This window comes from Toxorhynchites rutilus, chromosome 1 (assembly GCF_029784135.1).
Source record: "Toxorhynchites rutilus septentrionalis strain SRP chromosome 1, ASM2978413v1, whole genome shotgun sequence".
Taxonomy (NCBI): Eukaryota; Metazoa; Arthropoda; class Insecta; order Diptera; family Culicidae; genus Toxorhynchites; species Toxorhynchites rutilus.
Window position 1 is genome coordinate 139,286,044 of NC_073744.1, and position 18,054 is coordinate 139,304,097.

The following is an 18,054-nucleotide window of genomic DNA, read 5'->3' on the forward strand; positions in this document are numbered from 1 at the left end:
AACACAAATATCAGCTCAGAAAAAGCTTGATAAACTACAACGTCTGGCATGCCTATCAATAACTGGAGCAATGCCCAGTATTCCTTCCAAAGCCCTAGATGCTCTTTTATACCTTCTACCCCTGCACCAATATGTGCAACTTGAAGCGGAAAAAGGTGCTCTTAGGCTTAAACGTACGAAACAATTCCAACAAGGAGATCTTAAGGGGCACTTGCAAATCCTGAAAGATTTTCAACTGAATCCTATATTAATCATGAACGAAGACTGGATGGAAACAGAGACTAACTTCAGCGTTCCTTTCAAAGTGATTGAATTCAATCGCAGCGTATGGGAAGAAGGTGGTCCAATAACTCGTCCGGGATCACTCGTGTTTTACACAGATGGGTCAAAAATTGGAAAATCTACAGGAGCTGGGATTACTGGACCAGGGATAGATGTCTCAATTCCAATGGGACAGTGGCCTACAGTTTTTCAAGCAGAAATACATGCTATTCTAACATGTACAAACATTTGTTTGGCTAGGAAACACAGGTATGCCAGTATCTGTATTTTCTCAGATAGCCAAGCAGCTCTAAATGCATTGAAAGCATATACTTGTCAGTCAAAGCTAGTTTGGGAATGTATTCTTTCTTTAAAAAAACTAGCTGTAACTAATGACGTTAATCTATACTGGGTGCCTGGTCACTGCGGTATAGAAGGTAATGAAAAAGCTGATCTTCTAGCAAGATTAGGATCTTCAACTAAATTCGTCGGACCTGAGCCATTTTGCGGATTATCTACATCCTGTCTGAAATCCGAGCTCAAATCCTGGAAAATATCGATGATTGAAGCCAACTGGAGAGCTCTATCAACATCACGACAATCAAGATCATTCATTACACCTTGTAATAGAATAACACGCAGCCTACTCAGCTTGAATAAAGCCGATCTGAGTATGTTGACTGGGCTATTGACCGGACATTGTCCGAGCAGGTATCATCTCAAAAAAATTGGGAAAATAACGGATGATAAATGTCGTTTCTGCAATTTTGATGCTGAAACTTCGGAACATTTACTGTGTCAATGCAGTGTATTGATTCAGCAAAGACTGCGGATTCTTGGAAAGGGCATTCTTATGCCTAACGAGATATGGTCTGCTGAACCAAAAAAGGTAAGAAACTTCTTAAAAGAAGTCATACCTTCTTGGGGGGAGATGCAAAGTCCTAGTGCGACTATCACTTATTCCTTGAGTGATGGAACGAACTGACAGCGCATATATAGTAAACTGGAGTGCACCACAATAGATCAAACTAATGGTCGCAGTGGTTCAATGCTCCTACAGAAGAAGAAGAAGAAGAAGAATATCGTACACTTTCAGCACCCCTAAATATCAGCTCGATCGGACTTCATTTACTAGTGTCGCACAGCGGTCAATGTTTAATTCAAAATTTTAGTTTTCTGAAAATTGAACAATCACCCAAGGGGGAGTAAAGTAAATCGGGTTTTCAAAAACAGTTTTTTTCATTCCAAATGCCTTAAAATTGCATGAAACGTCGAGATTTACTGTTATCTCGAAAAAAAATTGTCAAAAATTTACTTTTCAGCACTTAGTCGTTTTTGTCTGAAAAATCGATTTTTGACGAATTTTTTTCTCAATATAACAGTAAATCTCGACGTTTCATGCAATTTTAAGACATTTGGCATCAGAAAACTTTTTTTGAAAACTCCAATTTCCTTTACTCCAAGTCCTGATTCTTCAATTTTCAGAAAACAAAAATCTTGAAATCTGCGACAATAGAACATGAAGTCCGTATGAGCTAATATTTTGCAGGGGACATTTTATCGTGCTAACCAACACTTCGAAGGAAGTGTCATATGAAAAATCGATATGACGATTTTCATTGGCACCCTAAACCATACATTTTGCCTCGTATTCCGAAAAAACGACCGGAGTGTCGATTTTTGACAAAAAAAAAATTTTTTTTTCTTTGAAAATTCGAGCCATAGCCATTTTCATTGGCACTCTAATGGATATCGACCATGATTCCGAGCTCACAAATTCATGGAAGTATCATCAGCAAATAGTTTTTGCCTGATACATGTATAGTGAAAATAGTAGAAAAGACGGGTGTGTAATGTCGGGGACAGAACCGGAGAGACGTAGGAAAACAAAGGTCATTGTTTTGTTTCTTATTCATTTTTAGTGCAGATATAATTTAAGTAAACTAAATGCTTGAACTAAACGGCGCAAACCATTCACAAGGCAGCAATAAAATTTGCAAATTAACTCTCAGGCTCAGCATTAAAGTGTACTCTTGATTGATCGCTGTCTAGAGCGACATTGAAACGCTGAGCGTATTAAATATCCAAGTAGTTTTTCAATATCTCTTAGTAAAATTACATCCCCATCTACTGTACGGCGAATTGTGCTCACCGTACGTAATTTTTAGACACAAAACTGAGGAAGCGAATACCGGTCATAACGTCAGACTTTCGTTCAGATAAGGTTTGATATTTTATAATTGTTCAATGTTTGGTTTCAATCAGTATATAACTTGAAAACATGGGATGTATGCATTTATACTGACGTACGGAGAAATGTTGCATTTGGGTGACATATATACAGGGTGCCAATGAATGTATGAGAAAAAATCGACCCTAAAATTTCAAAAAGTTAACCTATACAAAATGTTCACCACCTCGAAAAAAAACTCCCTATGCCGAATTTCAGCTCAATCGGACTTAAGGGAGAGTGGTCAAAGTTTGAGTTTTTTGAAAATCGAAAAATCATCCAAGGGGGAGTAAAAGAAATCGGGGTTTTGGAAAAAAAAAATTTTGCATGGAACGTCGAGATCTAGTGTCATCTCGAAATTATTTTTTTTGGTCAAAAATCGACACTCTGGGACTTATTTTTTTCGGAATACGAGACGAAACGTATGCGATCGTATTAAATTTGGGTATGGGTGTCGTACTGGTCGGAATTATTTTTCCTTGAAAAAGCAGTAATACATGCAAGGTTATGAAAAATAAACATTTTTTTGCGAACTATATATATGTTTTAACTTAACAATGTTTTTAATGTGATGTTTTTATATAAATAATATATTTTATAATTCGTTTTCGTGTGAAATCTTTCGGAACAGTTTGCAAGAGTAAATCATATGAATGTATAATCTATTCATAATTTTATTTTTACTAACCGTTGTTTATGGGACATTTTTGCCACTGATGCGTTGTCTTGCGTGGGTGACTACTTTTGTTGATACTGAGTACCGTTATCTATTACTCATAGGAGCACTGTATTAATTCGTGAACAGGTTCACTAAACATCAACCTTCGTTTATGAAAAGCATAAACTGATATTCGGTTCAGTAAAATATAAGATTAGCATGATTTCGTGCTAAGGTGGCTGAGAGCAGACAAACGACCACAAGAAGTTAAGTGCCAATAAAAATAGTTATCTCGATTTTTCATCCGGAACTTGTTGCAAAATGTTTATTTACACGATAATATACCCTATGCAAAATATTAGCTCTTTCGAGCATTTTCATTTATTAGTGTCACAGACGTTAAAATTTGAGTTTTTTTGAAAACCGAAAAATCACCGGAAATCGGGGTTTTCAAAAAAGATTTTTGATGCCAAACGTCTTAAAATTGCAAGACACGTCGAGATTTACAGTTGTCTCAAAAAAAATGTTTTTGTCAAAAGTCGACTTTTCTACGAAAAAACGACTAAGTGCCAAGAAAAAAAAATTTTTTTGGCAAATTTTTTTTTCGGGATAACAGTAAATCTCCACGAGTAATGCAATTTGAAGACATTTGGCACCAACAATTTTTTTTGAAAACCCCGATTTTCGGTGATTTTGAGTTTTTCAAAAAAACGCAAATTTTAACATCTGTGACACTAATAAATGAGGTTCGAATGAGCTAATATTTTGCATAGGGTATATTATCGTGCAAATCAACATTTCGCAGGTAGTTCCGAATGAAAAATCGAGATAACTATTCTTATTGGTACCCAAAACCATACGTTTTGTCTCGTATTTCGAAAAAAAGTGAGTCCTAGAGTGTCGATTTTTTACAATTTTTTTTTCGAGATGACACTACATCTCGACGTTTCATGCAATTTTAAGACATTTGGCATCAAACTTTTTTTTTTTTGAAAACCACGATTTCCTTGGGAGATTTTTTGATTTTCAAAAAACTCAAACTTTGACCGCTTTGCGCCACTCTTCCTTAGGTCCGATTGAGCTGATATTTGGCATAGGGCATAGGGTGAACATTTTTTATGGGGTAACTTTTTTTTAAATTCGAGATGACCATTTTCATTGGCACCCTAATATACACGCAATAGTACTCCAAAAAACTTTCTTATGTACGTTAAAATACTCAAAGAACTTGGAAAGTTTAGTGAAAATATAACAAGCTGCTAACACTATCGAGTGGTATTTCAAAGACGCGGTTCGGTTGGAGATTACCTTCAAATACTTCTTTGAGATCGTTGCTTAAAGCTTTTCGTGTAAGTCAAGAATTCATTTCGCATGAGGAATAGACTTGGTCAACTTGGTTGAATCCTATGAAACATTTCAGACAAAATTCAAATTGATCCTCCTTGGGGAATCATCTTTTTCTTAAAATATGCGAAAAAAAATCAATTCACTTGAAATCTGGCCGCGGATGTATTTTACAGTAACTTCCCCAGTGTTCCGTTCTGTTATTTTTAACAACGCGTTTCATGTTAACACGGAAACAAGAATAAGGTCTGGGGGTCGCAATTTTATTTATTAAACGATAGTCGAACACTCGAAAAAAATCCCCTATTGATAATTGCACCGAACTATGTAGTATTTTGGTGGCAATTTAATTAGTATCAAAACGTGATTTTGTTGTCAAATAATTAACCTTCATTGTATTGCCAAAACATCATGAAATTTACGTTAAAACACCGTCAACCGAAGACGTAAATGTCAGCCTGATAGCATAGCATGTGGTCTGTGGAATGAATAAGACTTTCTCCGCGGGAAACCGCGGGAAATGTCAGCAGCTTACAAATCTGGAATCAATGTCTATTACGTGCACACATTAGACTGCTCACGATCTAGGCTGCTTTCAACTGGTTGAATCGATGGGCCAACCGATGACCAAATCAGTTGGACCACCGATCGAACCGAACACGATTCTACTATATATTATACACTTTGCAAAATAGACGCAATCGGTATCCATATCAAATCCAGCCTCGATTCATTCAATAATCCCTCACGAATCGGACACCAACGAACGAAACAGACAGAAAATGTAGTCTCAAAAAAAGGTGTTCATATTTACACCACAACAACTATGCTGCTGCTGCTGTTGATCGATCGGGTGTTGCGGTGGTGTTCGCATGAAGAAAGTTCACCTACTTTCCTCTCACTTTCCGCCGGGTGGAAAAGTTACGCAAAACCGTGCGATCGCGCCGTAGCGAAATAAGATCAGAATGGCATTCCAACTTCGGACACCAGATTGACACGAGCGTTATTATTGATTGAAATAAAATGATAATTAAAAAAATAGAGCAGCTTCGAAGCGTGTAGCTTCTTCCCAACCCATACGCGCCTTCGCCCCAGGATATAGGGCAAACCAACATCGACGAAACGCAACAACGCACACAACAGGTGATGCCCAGCCGTTCGGTTCGGTGTTTGGATATCGACACTACAATGTTGGGCTTGTTTTTCCTACTTTTCCCTTTTCAACCCGGCCTGACCGACACCCCAATGTGGAAGCAACTCTAATGACGTAAAGCGCGTGGAAAAATCAATCGAAATTGGAAATGCACACAGTTCGTTCCATGGCTTCGCCGCCAGACCAGACGTTGGTCGACGCCTATGGTCTGTTGCATCTCTATCTTGTTTGGCTTGAATTACGGAACCACTTTTGCTGTGTAGCTTCGGGTTGCTTCGCCGCGTTGAATGCTACGTTACGACGAACTCTAGTTTCAGCGATAGTGACGGTATTTCAGAATAGTTTTGTGATTGAAGAAAATCACGCCTTCTTTCCTGTAAACCTATGTTTACAAAACATCACTCAATAAGTTCATAGGATGAACGCTAATAAACTCGAATCCGTCTAATTGATACATTTAAAATGATTACAACCTAACTTAGAGTGGTTTGAAGGCATTTCCGCTTAAAGTTGACCAGACTGTAATCGGTTATGTTCAGACATTTTACATTTTTTAAACTTCTCCCACATGACAGGAGCATTATTAGACTTCAGTTAACTACGAGAAAGTTGTTATACTAAGATTAGCAAATTTTATTCACATCGATCAACGTCTAAAAGTACATTACTGTATGAATTAACACTGTAACTTGTAACAAATAATGAAAGATTCCGAACGCTTACAACTCGACATCTCAATGGTTTGCAAAGATGTTTGCATAAATTGATTGGAAATATTTTGACGCGTCTATATCAATAAAGAAAATTATATTTTTTTAAACGGTTTTATTTAGCTTGCCCAGTAACATGTTTGTCTGTAGCGCTGTACCACATAAATACAAATTTGACCCCCTTCCTGTTGACCGATTGATCTGAAATTTGGAACACACCTTTATCTCTGCAGTCATTATAAAACTGTGTATTCCATTATCCTAAAAATCCAAGATGACGGCCGCTACAAAATGTCGGATTACATATTTTTCAAAACAAACATCAAAATGGGTATTAAATGAAGAGGCTAGACCAGTACATCACAGATATTTATGGGAAATTGAAATCCAAGATGGTCGCACTAACAAAATAGCCAACTACTTTCTTAAACGGTTTCATTCAACTTGACCTATTTGTATGTATGTATATTTGTATGTCTGTAGGGTTGTTCCAAATTAATAAACAATTTACCCCGCTTCTTTTGACTAGTTGATCTGAAATTTGGAACACATCTTTAACTCTGCTATTATTGTAATACTGCGTATTACTTTCTATTGAAAAATGAAATTTGGCCGTCATTTTATAGACTGATTTCATATCAGTTTTGAGAAATGTTAATTTTGATAAGTGTACCAAACGGATGGACTTGACTTGGAGGTCAAACTACATTATGAACAACATAAATTCAGAAAGGTCGTCGACGCAAAATGGTCGACCATGTATATTTAGCAACCTCATAATTGTTAGTATCAAATTAAATGATTTGACTAATAGAATACAGTACATCATAAAAACATTCCGAAAAAAAAATGTCAAAAATCGAACATTTTAAAAAATTGTGGAATGGTTTTCATTGTAGTATATACTAATAATACAGAAAATACGAATAATACAGAAAATGTACTTTTTAAGTTAAACGATTTTATTGTGATAAAACATAATAATAATACAGATAATGTACTAAAAACTAAAAACTAACTTGGGAAGTAGCAGTTAGCATTTATCACACCCCTTCCTTGATTCAAGGGCATTGATGATACTGAAATAAAAACGAGGGGCACGTTGGATTTCCGTTATCCACAGTTAATAGTTTCATCATATGCCGCACACTTTTCTGTGATAGTCGGCTATGGATAAAGCGATCACTACTTCTAATGCGCTGCGCTGCTCAAAAAATGATATTTGAAGTTCAAAGTTTTCTGATGAACGAAGAAAACACGCACACCATTGCACAAAGGTCCAAGAGATGCATTTAAGTGGAAATAAGCATTTAGAGCTCGACAGTTATTCTCCAGACAAAAACTGTTTTCGACAAAGCTGTTGCGTATGATAGAGCGCTTATTTTTATGTTATCAAAAATAAGATGACCGAAATTGTCAAATAAATAAAAAATACAACTTTCTTATCTTTATAGATAGAGGTAAACATAGTTTGACAATGTTGTAGCCACAGTCATTTGAGACATCTTTGTAGAACAAAATTTTTTTTCTATCTCTTGAAATAACCGATATAGCGCTGTTTTCCTAAGTTGCGTTAGGCACAACATGAAAAAACTTTTTTTTTGCTCTAACTAACTCATTTGTTTGTCATTCTTTCTGGTGCAAACATAAAAAATGTTTGTTGACGGAATTTGAAAGAACGAATTTCACTCTATATATTATGTAGTTTTCAAAGCTATGTTAATTTATGTGTTTGAGAAAATTAAAATTTTAGAGCTTATCAAGATCAACATTTTGCGATGCAGAACTTGTCAATATCTACATCCTAAGTTATTGATGGTTTTTACTCAAAAACTCATGATTTCAATTTTAATTTACTCAAACACATAAAATAACATAGTTTCTAAAATCACACATCATGTTTATGTTTGCCTCAGAAAGAATGACGAACAATTGAACAGAGCATATTTTTGGGAAGAAATACCAATAACTTTGAGTGAAGTTGAGATATTGACAAGTTGCATCGCAAAATGTTAGTATTAGTATGTTCTAATAGCCTTCGGAGACAGTTTGTATGTAGAATTCGAAACATAAAAGTTAGAGCAAAAAAACAGTTTTTTTCATGTTGACCCTAATGCAACTTAGAAAAAAGGGCGCTATATCAGTTATTTCAAGAGATAGAAAACTTTGTTCTACAAAGATGTATCAAATAACTGAAACTACAACATTATCGAACTATGTTTACATCTATCTATAAAGATAAGAAAATTTGATTTTTCATTTAATCGACAATTTTGTCATCGTATTTTTGAAAACATAAAAATGAGCGCTCTATCACATGTAACAACTTTGTCGAAGACAGTTATTGCCTAGAAAATAACTGTCGAGCTCTCAATGTTAATTTCCACTTCAATGCACCTCCTGGACCATTGTGCATTGTTGGAAAAATTACATATATTTTTAAAACAATCTATTGAACTATCGAAAAATGTCACGCATCATCTGAACGAAAGCATTCATTCGACGGAAAGAGAGAAAGAGAGATAGATAGAGAGAGAGATATATAAAGAGATAGAGAGAGAGAGATATATAAAGAGATAGAGAGAGAGAGATATATAAAGAGATAGAGAGAGAGATATACAAAGAGATAGAGAGAGGGAGAGATATAGAGAGATAAAGAGAGAGATAGAGAGAGGGAAAAAGATAGATAGAGAGAGGGAGAGAAAGAGAGAGAGAGAGAAAGAGAGGGAGAGAACTCGAGAGAGAGAGAGGCGGGGGAGAACGAGCGAGAGAGAGAACAAAAAAGAGAGAGATATTGAAAAAGAAAGAGAGAAAGAAAGAGCTCTCTTTCTTTCTTTCTTTCTATTTCTCACTCTCTCGTTTTCTCAAGAGAAAGAGAAAGAGAAGAGAAAGAGAGAGAGAGAAAGAGAAAGAGAGAGAGAGAGAGAGAGAGAGAGAAAGAGAAAGAGAGAGAGAGAGAGAGAGAGAGAGAAGTGGAAGAAGTAGTGGGAGCAGTGTGGTCTGCTGACGCGTAAGAAAAATCTCTGATTTGTTCAATACAAAATTTAGACGTTTGCCGTAAGTAGTAATTTTTCGAAGAAAACATGGAATAGTTGTTATTATTGGTTAGAAAAACTCTTCTCCTGTAAAGGTGCTGTTCTTCCGGTGTATGGATGGCTTGTTGGTTATCAACAAGCCATCCATACCATATCCATTTTTTTTTCTAAAATTTAAATAAAATACAGTTTAAAAATTATTTAGGTGTTGTACTTCTAGAGTTAGAAGTTCCTTTCATTTTGAGTTTTTTTTCTTAAATATTTTTAGAAAAAAAATTAATTGAAAGAGATCTGAAAAAAAATTAATCACAGAATGAAATGAAAAATTGTTTAAGTTTCCATTAAAAAATATCAAATTTTGAAAAAACCCGTATATCAAAACATAAAAAAATGTACATTTTCTTAAAATATGCACTGAAAAAGAAAATTCAAAATTCTAATTCATTTTCCTCAAAACGATTTTTTTTTTCAAACTGTGGTAAAAAATTATAAATATAGCTCATACAACAACCCACAAGTCATTCATACATCGGGAGAAGGGCACTTCTGCAAGAAGAGTTTTTCCAACAACAACTTTCTACATTTTATAGTTTATTGTGTGGACTTTTCATATATTTTTTCATAATTAGAAAAACGTTTGTGAGAAATAAACTTTAATTTTAAAAAATCGTATATTATTTAGAAATATTTTTAATGAAAATTAAAATAATTTAACACATTTCATTTACTGTCGAATATTCCGTAGGTCTTCAGGTTTTTGAGTTATAAATTTTTGTTGAGGAAAGGAATGTTATGAATAAAAAATGCCAAACTGCATTGCAATCCTGAACTTTTCTTCGATTTTTCTTTTCGAATACGAGCAAGAAACTCGATGAAAAGATATTTCTCGGCGGATTTCATACCGTTAGATGGAGAGTGTTTGTGTACGATTGGATCACACGTAAGTTTTTTTTTTGTTTTATGCGTTGTCAATCGTGTTAATGGAAAAAACATAGAATCACCTGTGGTTACAGTGTGTGTGTCTAGAAGAAGAGATGCATTACTGCATTGGCAATAAGGACACAAATTTCGACATATTGCCAGCTTGTGCAGTACAGTACTCGCGAATACAAGAATGACTCATTAATCGAATCATGAAGCGAATACAACATGACTCACGAATCAACCATCTTTGCTTACTTCCATAAAACCACGCCAACTAATGGCTCTTTTCAGGGTCACTAAAACTTTCACTCATGAATTATTTCAAAAAGTGAAATGCATTCTAAAGTAACATCCGAAATTATAAAAAGCGATCTGATTTTTCCAGAAGGGAGCATGTGTGAAGGGGTGTTTTTGGGTTTATTGGCGACTTCTTCCGATCGATCATTCAATTTTCGCCAATTCGTGCACTATTTCCGGATTGAAAGTAGTGCCGTCCCCAAGCAGCCGATTCGGTTCGGGTTTCCTGTTGCCGTTTCGCGAAAGGTGCAACATTGTACAATTTGTTGTTTCCTTTTCGTATGGAGCGATGTTTTTGGAAGCCGCAATGACAACACCGAATTTTTGTCTTTTACAACCACAACAATTTTCATAAAGAATTAATTTTTCGAGCCAACTAATGCATTTCTAGAGTACTTCACGCACAAGTCACATTGTCATTTGAATTTTTTCGAACAAATGAAAACAATATATTTACACTATATTTAGATTAGCAGCCCTTGGTATAATCTTACATTTCTCCGGGTATGTCCAAGATATAACTCATCGGTCTTTTTTCATGATAATTCCGACAATTATCTATGACTACCTCATAAGGCAGATTTTTATAAAAGCTGCTATTTTTGAACTATAGTGGACCCCGATTATCCGCGAGCGGATGATCCGCAGTACGGATTATGCGCGACAGCGAGTTCCATAGTAAATCTATTGGCCTTTCCGGAATTTGTCAGTGAGTGATTGTTTCATGCACTTTTGTTTTGGTCATGGCTTTCATAGTTTAATGATTTCTGTATTGATAAAACATAGTTTTCATGCTGAAATGTCTTTTTTTCGTTTTTCGCACTTATTTTTATTCCTTTATTGTGTTATCCGCGATTTTCGCGATGAGCTAGCCAGACTAGTCCGCGGATAACAAGGGTTCTAAGGTATATAGATTTATAAAAAAAACTTAAAGTTCCGCCGATTGAGCAATGAATCGACAAATGTCAAAACATGATTATTTTGACTCGAATGAAAGTTTGTATTCCGTTTCGGTTGGAGAAAATACGATTTTTTCACAACAATTGGGAATATTTTACTCAAGTGTAACTTTTCAATAGGACGTATCGATTTTAGTAAAAGAAATCTTTGATCATTTATTTCCCAAAAAATATGAGTCGTACCGAAATAGTGCCTTAGAATGAAATATAGAGTATTGATGTTTAAATGTATGTTTAAATATACACTGAAAAAACAAGTACTCTTTTTTTTACGAAAAAAAAGCTTTAATTTGCAATATCTAAAATATGTATTTTTTATTTTTTTACTTTCTTCATTAAAAAAAGAAGTCATGTAGAAAATTCAAAAAATGAGTCCAACATGGTGAAACTAATTTTGACAAACTTTGTGGAGCATTGAATTTTTATGAATTTCTGAAACTTACAGTTCTGGTATGTGACCAATCAATTTTTGGTCACAAATTATGAATCCTGATGTGATTAAAAACAAAAAAGCTCATTATGAGTCTCCTTCTAAATGCAGCCATTCTCGAGATGTTACGTTTTGTATTAACTCACAAGTCTTCAAATGTTTTTCAACGTAAATCCTATATTTTTTCCATAATGATGTATTTGGAAAAGTTGTTGGAAGTTATTATATTATATTCATGAAATTTCTTGAACATGACGGTATAACACGACCAACATATTAAAAGGGACTATTTACTATAAAAAAGACAATAATTTAGAAATATTTTTTTAAATATCTCAAGAATGGCTGCATTCAGAAGGAAACTGAAAATGAGCTTTTTTGTTTTGAATCATATCAGAATTCATAATGTTTGGCTAAAAATGATTGTTAACATACAAAAATTAAAAGTTTCTAAAATTCAAAAATTCAATGTTCCACAAAGTTTGTCAAAAATAGTTTAACCATCATGGGCTCATTTTCTGCATGACTTCTATTCTTAAAAAAAAACAAAAACTACATACTTTAGTGTGAAGCTTTTTATCGTAAATAAAAAAGAGAGTTTTTGTTTTTGAGATATAAATTATCAATGATTTCTCTTACTAAAATCGATACGCCCAATTGAAAAGTTACACTTGAGTCAAAATATTAGCAATTGCTGTGGAAAACTGTGAAAAAATGGAAAAGTGAAAGAAACCGACCCATCTGTGTTAACAGGTGTTGTTAGTGCGATTGAAACTTGAAAAACGCATAATAAAAGTGTAAGTTTAACACTGAGTGCAGTTTTGCTGGTAACGGCTTGAAATCCAGATTATTTTTATTTTCAATATTCGTATATTGAAACGGGTCGTTCGATTTGAGCTGTTGGTTTGTTGTTTTTCTTCTCTGCCCAAGGTATGTTAATACGGCGAGAAAATTTGGAACATTGAAGTGAACCGGGGGCAAAAATTTCTCGAATGTAACCTTTAGCTGAAAGGAGAAGTACAAATAAGATTACGGGTTTTGTCAAAATCAAACTTTGCGAAAAATCACACGAAAAGTTAGGATATCGAAAATCGATGTGATCCGAAGGTTTAAGTTCATTCGTCAAAATCCGCATGAAAAATGAAAACTAAAACTGAAAATCTCAAAAATGAAAAAAATGTGATAAAATTTTGATATTCCACTTTACTGAATAGCCCTTATAATTTTCGACTTGTTGAAAATTACTATGAGACCTACAAAATGTTAATTGGAGAATGAAATGTAGAAAATAATTTAAGTTTTCATGAAAAACATCAAATTTTGTGAAAATTAAAATTATTTTTTTCAAAAAAGTATTTTTCTAAAATTTTCATATAAATATATCAACAGACAAATTTCATGCCAACTCGTCTTAGGAGTTGGCAGCACCATCTCAGATAGTAGTGAAACGTTGTGGGTGTAAAGATATGGGTCTTTTAAGCAACTTTGCATACTTGAAATATTTGAAAAAGAATTAGACTACTTTTTGGAAAAAGCCGAATTTTTTTTCTTAATTTTTTACAAAAATTGATAACTTAAATACTATGATACCTATGACAATAGAATCAAATATATGTTCCAAATTTCAGATCAATCAGTCAACAGGAGCGGGGTAATTTTTCTAATTATGTGGGACAACCCTACAAACATACAAACATACATAGAAACAGGTCAAGCTGAATGAAACCATTTGGAAAGTAATTAGTTGCTTGGGTTCTGCGGCCATCTTGGAATTGGATTTCCATCATCTGCTATGTTCTACTAGTCGAGAACTTTTTTTTTGAAACCCATATTGATGAGGTTTTGAAAAAAAAAATATATGTGGCGCCATTTTGTGGTAGCGGCCATTTCCGATTCGCATTTTTCATAAATAACTGTGTTCTGCTAATCAATCCCTTTCATTTGATATATATATTGAATGGGTTCTGAGAAAATATGTAATCCGCCGTTTTGTAGCGTTCGCCATCTTTGATTTACATTTTCCATAAATAATTGTGTTATACTGGTCAAGCCCTTTCATTCGATACTCATATTGATGGGGTTTTGGGGAAACCCATATTGATGGGATTTTGAGAAAATATATACATAATTCACCATTTCGTAGCAGCCGCCATCTTGGATTTTCAAGATTATGGAATATGCAGTTTTATAATGACACCAGAGATAAAGATGTGTTCCATATTTCAGATCAAACGGTCAACAGGAAGGGGGTTAAATTTCTATTAATGTCATATTTCCTCCAACCCAAACGGAATATAAACTTTCATTCGAATCAAAAATACATGATTTTAAAATCTATATTTTTAGGACGATTTAATTTGGAATTGCTCCATAGCAGAAGCAGTCTAGACTAATTTTGGACAATTTGAGTGACAAAAATGAATGAACCAATCACTGATCCTGGAAACGCACTTATAAGAAAAAGGTTTAAATAAAGGTTGGCTTCATGAAAATGACAAATGACATTTTGGATAGCCACCAAGTGTCGGGACAGAATTGATCGATTTATAACGAATGCTGAATTTTCTTCATGTACAAATAACGTCGAAGTGTATAATATCTTTATATGCACAAAAATAACACGTTTTTATACAGTTCATCTATTATTGAACTAATTTATAAACTCAATCTAATCACTGTTTTCTAATTCTAATATAGAAGCAATTTCAACCATGAAATATGAGACACCCAATAAGTGAGAGATGCAAAGTGAACATCTCAAACGCTCCATCCCGCAGTAACCCTATCCAGCGTATATCTCTCAAGAATGGGTTGAATGAAACTTTAGACAACTGCCGACAACTTACCCTTATTATGGAGCCAAATTCTCGCTGTCACGTTTTTCCTTGTGTCCCCGTATTTATCTGTGCAACGCGCGGAGGACAGATTTGCTCTCACTATCTCCGCGCTCTTCTCTTTTTGTCAGTTCGGCGTCCTCTTCGCCCGCCAGCAACTGTTTTTGTTTTGATGACAGAGCGCGGGGCAACTGGATGATGGGTTTCTGTGTGCTTCTTCACTGCACCACTGTTTACGGTCAATATAAACCGGGTGGGATATTTTTTGTGCCCTTTTTGCCTTGTGTTTTCACTACACACACACACTCAAACAAACAAATACACACGTACACTTTGGGTCGCACAGGTGCGAACTTTACACTGGTACACAACAACAACCACCACCACCACTACCAAGATTGAAGAGTACCAGACCAGCAGCAGCAGCGGGATGCGCAAAACTTGTTTGGCCTTCCCTTCAGGTTGTTTTGATTATGCTCTTCTCTACGCGCGACGGCAGCTTCCAATCTCCATATAGACACACACACACTCGGGCTCACGGGCACCAGACACCAGCGCTAGCGGCGGCAGCAGCGAGCAGTTTGTTGACGTTTCGGATGCAACGAGCGGCGGTGCGAGTGTTGATAACCTTCCGAGAGGAATAAAACAAAGGAGAAATAAACATCATGGCACAAGTGAGATGATGTACACACAAACACGCACAGTAAAGTGCGGATTTGAGCGCGCGGAAAGCGGTTTTTGAGAGGAAGTTCGGGTTGGTGAAATGTTTCCTTTCTTTTTCGGGCATTTATCCTGTCGTAAACCCGTAAGCGGGATGTGCGCTTCGGAACTGGAAGTGATGAGTAGGTAACGCATTGTTTGTTGGAAAATAACAAATAATTTTCTGCAGATCCTTATCTAGCTTCGAGCAGTGCATTTTTATTGTTTTATAATAGCTTCCACTCCACTTCGCTTCCTCTATGGCCGATTGTTTCTATTTTCAGCGCCCGGAACAAGTGAACAGAAATAAGCGTTTTCGTGATCATAAAAAAAACACATTCTTTCTGTGTTGGTCATCCGTTATGCCTCTGCCCAAACGCTTAACCGTGCAAAATCTGTGTCTGTTTCATTTCAGGTTATCATTTCAGTTTGAACAAAGCTAAAATCGCACAATAAAAATGTAATCATAATTTCATTACCTCTATGAGCGTATCCGTTTTAACCGACCACCGCCACTGTTTGTGGCATAACGCTCTCTCTCTGGTCAGAGGAGCCAACCCGCAAAGGGTAGAGTACCGGGAGGGAACAGAGGGGGTGGCACCTGCTTATTATGTACATCCGCATGTGCGCAAAAGGGGCACTCGAGGGTTGCGGGAAGGCCAAGTGCATCACATCGCCGCGCACAGCTTCACGCAAATGTGAACCATAACGAACAGATCCCCGTGTGCTCGCAGTAATGGGTTTGAGAGGAATAACAGAAAAAAAACTTCACCTTCAAACAGTATCTGTTACAATTTTGCGTGAAGTTGCCACCAGAACATACCGCTGCCGAGGTTAGATGGTAAAGGGGAGGATGCGTGAGATAAACCTCCACCGAACTTTTCCCATTGTGTTCGAAGAAGAAAGGGGTTCGAAATGAAATGGGGAAAATATCGATGAACTCTTCTACACTTGACACTGAAGGGCTGGCTGTTGTGGGTATCATTCGCAAACGTTTCGTGACGAACAATCGAGGTTAACATAACACTAGGTCTACAATTTTATGGAAATTACCAAAGGTGGAAAGTTCAACTCACGCAAAATCTGAACGAACGATTAATTTCACTGTAACGCTCCTAGCGGTCAATCAGAACGGCAATCAAATAGAACGCTGTAGCGGATCTTAGAGGTAAAAAAACAGGCGTATTTGTACAAGTTTCTAGCAAGGTTGCAAGGTGTCGCATATTACACCTTCTCCAATATGTCTTCTCCGAGCAGTATCATAGTTAGCAGACCGAACATATATTTTTCACGCCAATCGAGGATGACAATTGAGGGGCTTAGAATGAAAGGGGTGTAAGTGATTTGATCGATATCTCTACATCGACTCTCTCTTCTGGTCATAACTTAGATGCAAATACATTCCCAGTAGTATTTGACAATGTGGAAGATAGGTCAAAACCTCATCTATCGGATTCTATAGCAAACTTAAATTGGAACCTCTTTGCAGTTGATTTATTAACTAAAGAAAAAGTTGATGAAGAGAAATCGATCCAGTCACTTACACCCCTTGCATTCTAAGGCCCTCAATTGTTTTTGACTTTATTTCCACTTTTAACCCTTTGCGGTCGTAATAAATTTGGGCATGGGTATCGAACTGATCGTAATTATTATTCCTCGATAAAGCAGTGATACATGCAAGATTATGAAAACTAAACTTTTTTTTTTGTGAACTCCATATATGAGAGGCTCAGAAGGAAAGAGATGTAAGTGATTTGATCGATTTCTCTTCATCAACTTTCTCTTTAATTAACAACTCAACTACAAAAACGTTCCAATTTGAGTTTGCTATAGAATCCGATATATGAGGTTCTGATCACCAACCACGTGGACAACTTTAGGGGGGTAGGGGTTATGAAAATGTCCACGCTTGTCCACGTAGAGGGGGGAGGGGTACAGATTTTGTCCACGTGGACACGAATAATAAATACTTTTACAAATATAATCACCGATATATTCTAAATTAAATGAAAACTGTTCCATATTCAAGACTTTTAAAACATTCCGCCAAACCTGAGTATTCCGTATTGATCAATGAACGGATTGAAATGCCTGAGAGTGCTTCATATAGTCCTACTAATATCATTCTTCATTGAACGACCGAGCTATTTCCTATGATCCTATGACTTTTATAGATAGGGGTTATGCTTAAACGTTCATAGCCCAAACTATAAAAATTAAACGATTCCATTATGATTGAGTTTTCATGCTATTACGCATATGGCTTTTTTCATCGAATATGATTTTATATAGATTTTGTTCTATCTCGAGAACAGTTGGTCTTAAAATAATAATGTCTGTATAGTTTTTCGTGTAAACTATTTTTTTTTGTATTTCTTTTTTCGAAAAGTTAAAATTTTTCGAGGTAATGTTCTGCCAAAAATATATGACAAGCTTGTTTGTTTCTATCAACAAAATGAAGCTTTTTCCCGCAAAATTGTCTCATCTTTCACATTAATGCAATTAAATCGTTCTACGTAG

The 18,054-nt window shown here is 35.6% G+C and overlaps 1 protein-coding gene across 4 annotated transcripts in view; it reads right to left on the reverse strand.

Annotated features, from left to right (window-relative positions):
• LOC129766399 (protein FAM107B) overlaps window positions 1-18,054 on the reverse strand; it is a 205,480-nt gene that overhangs the window by 169,129 nt on the left and 18,297 nt on the right. For all 4 annotated transcript variants that reach the window (XM_055766930.1, XM_055766925.1, XM_055766938.1 and 1 more), the window contains exon 2: window positions 14,848-15,463. The gene's annotated coding sequence lies outside the window, so the exon portion shown is untranslated. The remainder of the gene's footprint in view (window positions 1-14,847; window positions 15,464-18,054) is intronic.